Genomic DNA, 5,899 nt, shown 5'->3' on the forward strand with positions numbered 1-5,899 from the left:
AGCAAATTCTCACTGGAGTTTACGCTCCAAAAAGTTAATGAAAAATAGGAAAAAAAACTATCATTGATAAATAGCCTTGTTATCGCAATTTCTATTAATCTCATTAACTTTTCTCAAATGAATTACGCAAATCTAGTATTAAAATGAAATAGATATTGTTAAAACTGGCAGCTTTCTATTACTGTGGAATAATGGTTTTCAGAAGATAAGGTAATAAAATCGACTCCTTTAGCACTATGATTAAAGTACAAATTTCCACTCATAATGATCACGCAAAGTTTATATATACGACCAATTACGACACTGTATTTATACATACCCTATCGGATAGCCAATGGTCATAAACTGGACTAACATCATTTATTACTTATACTTCGTCTAAAATTTTGCCCAACAATAATAGCAAATTTTTATCTTTCCTTCAGCGAAATCCCCCCCCCCCCCCCCCCCCGGCCCCATGCTTCTGTGTCATCATGACAACACCAACTGTACTGTGTTCAATGTCCAGTGTCCAAGACCATTAGTGCCACTAGGCGATATGAAAATATAGCATACGTGAGTCAGTAATGTCGTCGGCTTCATATAGGATTGTAACAAAAACTTGATGTAGTATGGCATGAATATGAGATAACCGTTTCAATTCAAAAATTTCACATTCGGTCAAGTTTCAGGGTTAGAAAAAATTACATGACCGACGATTTACGAATTTGGTGATGTCTTAATAGGGTTAGATAAGAGTCGATACCAATCCGCTATTGTGTGATGCCTTTTCACTTCACTTGATACAGCTTATCAACATATTTTATAGGAGGAACGCAACGGGTGTCACATGTGGAGCAGAACCTGCTAACCCTTCCGGAGCACATGGGATCAATCCTGGTTTTCGTTGGGGTTTATGTTGCCCAGTCTTTAGTTTTTATATGGTGTGTTTTGTATAGTGTTGTTTGACTTTTTGTCTTTTTTTCGTTTTTTCCATGGCGTTTTCAGTTTATTTTTGACTTGTGAGTTTGAACTTCCCTTTGGTATCTTTCCTCTCTCTTGTTACATATCAGCAAACATCAAACCTAATTGGAGTCGGATCGCCTGGAATGACCGATGCTATACGAAATGGGGAAAATATAGAAGTCTAAAAATTCAAGCAACGATATCAATAAGAAATATATTATATTCACGAAAAAAAAAAGATTAATTAAAAGCGTATTAAAAGACTGAGAATATTTCGTTACATCAAATTACGTTTGTCAGCGTCGTTCTTTTTTCATAATGAAATGATATTCTGATATTTTTTTTAAAGTAATTGATATTTATGATGTACTTTAATACGGAAGCGTACTAGCGCCACACACACCTTTTTTTAGCTCACCTGCAAGGGCCAGGTGAGCTTATGCCATCACTTGGCGTCCGTCGTCGTCGTCGTAAACTATTTCAAGAATCTTCTCCTCTGAAACTACTGGGCCAAATACTATCAAACTTTAACTGAATGTTCCTTAGGGTATCTAGTTTATAAATTTTATCCGAAGTTTTGATCCATCAACAAACATGACCGCCATGGCTAAAAATAAAAAATAAGGGTCAAATGCAGTTCTTGGCTTATATCTCAAAAACTAAATAACTAGTATTTAGAGCAAATCTGATATAGGGTAAAAATGTTCAATAGGTCAAGATCTATCAGCCATGAAATTTTCAGACGAACCGAACAATCCATTGTTGGGATGCTACCACTAAATTGGTAATTTTAAGGAATTTTTTTGCAGTTTTTTGTTATTATCATGAAGATTAAAAATGTTTAACAAAGTAAGATCTACAAAAAAGTTAATATGATCAAAATTGTCAATTGACCCCTTAAGGAGTTATTGTCCTTAAAAGACGATTTTACACCATTTGTTCATCATGTTTGCTAACATTTAAAAATCTTCTCTTCTGAAACTACTGGGCCTAATACTTCAAACTTTAACTGAATGTTCCTTAGGGTAACTGGTTTATAAATTGTATCCGAAGTTTTGATCCATTAACAAACATGACCGCCATGGCTGAAAATAGAACATAGGGGTCAAATGCAGTTTTTGGCTTTTATCTCAAAAACTATAGCAGTTAGAGCAAAAGTGATGGAGTTTCAGTGATGAATAAGTCAAAATCTATCTGCTATGAAATTTTCAGACCAATTGGATCACCCATTGTAGGGTTACTGTCCGAAATAGTTTATTTTTATGAAATTCTACTGTTTTTTGTTACTAGTATTATCTTTAATATTATAATAGATAGAGAGAAAGTGTAAATGGCAAAAATGTTCAGCTAAGTAAGATCTTCAAATAAGTTAAATGATCAAAATAGTCAATTGACTCCTTAAGGAGTTATTGCCCTTGAAACGTTTCTTTTTTACATTTTTTCGTGCAAGTCTATTACTTTTCAAACCTCTTCTCCTCTGAAACTACTTGGCCAAATACTTCTAAACTTTAACTGAGTGTTCCTTAGGGTATCTTGTTTATAGAGTGTATTCGGGGATTTGATCCATTCAAAAACATGGCTGCAGTTTCTAAAAATAGAACATAGTGGTCAAATGAAGTTTTTGGCTTTCATCTCAAAAACTAAAGCAGTAATTGCCAAACTGACATAGATGAAAGTGTGAAACAGGTTTTGATCTACCTGTCAAGTAATCTTCAGACCAATAGGACAACTTATTATTGGGTTACTGTCCAGAAACAGTTAATTTTTAGGAAATTTTACAGTTTTGGGTTATGTATTATCTTTAATATTATTATAGAAAGAGAGAAAGTGTAAATGACAAAATTGTTCAGCAAAGTAAGATCTACAAATAAGTCAAATGCCTGAAACTGAAATTGTAGGTGAGCGATATCAGGCTCTCAATGTGCCTCTTGTTTATATTTCTTCCTATGTTTGCGTTATAACGCAAACCTTTGCGAAATAACGGAAACCTTCCCGAAATAACGCAAACCTATGCGTATAACCTATATATATATTACAAAGAAAATTGAGTAAATTGAAGTTACACTGAAGAAAATAAAAAATCAACCCTGGTAATGTAGCTGAATTTAAATATACTTCCAAAGTAAGGGCTCGTTTGAGTATTGTGTAAGATTGATTAGATTCAAACAAACTACCCTATTAAAATAAATGTATAAGATAATTTTTTTTATTGTAATTATAATTAATGTGTTCTACACTCAAATTGCTACCCAAACATTTTAAAATAGCTGTATTACTAGACTGAAATTTAAAACCCCATGATTTTTTATCAACGAATCTTTATCATAGTCTGCGATTTCAGCAAAAGATTTCTTACAACAAAATTTATTATTATTTATTCGAAATAATTCATTTTAAAGCCAAAAGATCATTTTGTCTATTTGACTTTATAGTTTCACAATTGTATGAAAATTGTTTTGCTCTTCTCTTCTTTGCCACTTCCAGTAAATCAAAATTTTCAAAATCTTGGCATTTCAATTCAAATTTTCCTGCACCATATCTATTTTCATGTTAAATTTATATAATTTTCTGATACAAAAATCTTTTTTAATTTGTGTATGATTGCGATACAAGTATTTCCTTATTCCTATGTATATTTATCATAATGATTTGGCCTTGTGTTCATGGTCCTTTTCTTAACTAAATCACAACCAAATTTTACTGGCAAATGACGATATTTACAAAACACTGCTTTCAAAGTAGAAAATAAACATAAAATGTAAATTCAATATAGTTTTTGATTATGAAATATTCAAACCTAATGACTTATTAAAATCAAAATGTTAAGGTTATAACGCAAAGGTTTGCGTTATTTCGCAAACATAGGAAGAAATCTAAAAACATTTTTTTTAGTGTGTGTGGCGCTAATACGCTTCCGTACTTTAACATTGCAAAATGGACGTTCATTTTTGAAGAAAATACTCTTATATGTGTGCCTTTTCTGTAAATGAATGAAATATTTAGTGAATTTGATTTTTTTTTAATATTGAATACAAATCTGTGAATATTCTGCAAAAAGAACCAGTCGATGTCTGTTGTTTATTACTGTTTTCAATGGTGTACTGATAAAAACCTCTAAAATTTGGTTTGCAAAGGTTGTAAAAGAATTACCACCATCGTCGTAAGTTTAAAATACCAATCTTCTTCATATGCAGTTTTTCATTCAAATAAAAACAACTCCAAGTACTTCCCTGAAATATTGTTTTAATTATTGTCATTATGATATTGGTAGCAGGGACGAACGTTTGCAATATATCACTACAGTTAGTTTTCGAGTTCTCAGTATCCTATTATTTGCATGGATTGTTTATCCTGTTAGTAGGTAATAAGCAGTATTGTATATTGTGAGTGCTAAATTGGGAGGGTAAAGATGTTTTAACTTTTCAATTAGTTTAAATAATCAAATATCAGTCTGTATAAATAAAATATAAACACTATTTGAAGAAGTTTCAGCCAAATAAAGTATATCCTTTTACTTTACCAATAGTAACAGGATAGAATTTTTATATCTATTAATGCTATCGTGAAATAACTACTTATTTCGGTAATAATTGTTTTTTTGTGGGTTTTTTTGTTTTTTTTTTGTTTCCAAAACGTTATTGCAATTTTTATAAGGGTAATATTACACTATGTATTTTCTGGGACTATTATACTAGTTAGTATAATAGTCCCAGGTATTGTCATTGATAAATTTGATGATGAGATCATAGACATGATAGAAGGATACGCACAGAATTCAGTGACGCACTCACTAAATTGCTCGAATTTTCTTTCTCTATACATTAATGGCATTATGCAAAAAAGGTTGTCTACAATTTAAAAAAAAAAAGATGTTCTGAGCTTTTGAAATCGTCAATTTGTGTCTGTTAAAACATTATTTTATTCATGCTGTCTCTTTATTCTTATTAAATAGATAATAATAAGTTAAAATATTAAACTGAGAATATTCAGGGACCAGTCATTTGTTACTGTCATGAATGGGAGGCTGAGAGGACTAGACATGGACCTTGACATTTTTTGGTAAATTAAAATGTCCGTAACCGGTATCCAATTTTCAACTCTTCAAATAGATTTTTTTTACTACGAAAATCTGGGACATAATATATTAGTATTATAGTCCCAGGTAGAATTGAGCAACTCGATCCGTCTTTTAAACATGCAGAAAAGATAACTTATAAAATTGTTTAGTGGTGAATACCGTGACTAAAATTTTATTTGGTTCGTCAGCAGAAGTATCTGTATCACTTGCATGAAGGATCTCAATTTATTTGTCGACTCGCCCCGCTTGTCACAATTGTTAAGCTCAAAATCCTACTTATTCATATCTGGTAAAAGTGTCAGTGGTGAGCCTGAGTACCATAACAGGCATATATATATAGTCTGCATACTGAGTGGGTCCCATGAGGTCAGAAACAACTTCCCCGTTTGATGGTATAGATCCACTACTGATGCAATATTGTATTGTAAACAATTATTTTATAATAGTCATTATTATGCATTCTTTTACGTGTTTGTTATGGAAAAAATGGTATTGAGAGAGATTGTTTGGGGGGCCAAGTTGCCAGTGTTGAAATTGTCATGTATTTAGAAGGGGTCTCAGATTTATTTTCTTTTTTCAAGGTGGGGCTTGAAATATATAAAGAGACATTTCAAGAATTCTTCCCAGACCCCAAATGAAATAAAATGACCAGTTATTTCTGAAAAACTTTATTATTAAACTTTGACAAAAAAGGGGGACCAATCCCCAAAGCATTTGTGGTTTGTCTTTGCAATTTTTAAAACTTTGAGAAACATATTTAATTTCGATTTTTGCTTTGTTATTTTGTTATTTTTTTATTGTTTGTATTGAATTTCTAATTTTACAAGCCATTTGTGTGAATTGTGGATTATTTTCTCTTGACAGATAGGGGGCGTA

The sequence above is a fragment of the Mytilus californianus genome, unplaced genomic scaffold (assembly GCF_021869535.1).
Source record: "Mytilus californianus isolate M0D057914Y unplaced genomic scaffold, xbMytCali1.0.p SCAF_2, whole genome shotgun sequence".
Classification (NCBI taxonomy): Eukaryota; Metazoa; Mollusca; class Bivalvia; order Mytilida; family Mytilidae; genus Mytilus; species Mytilus californianus.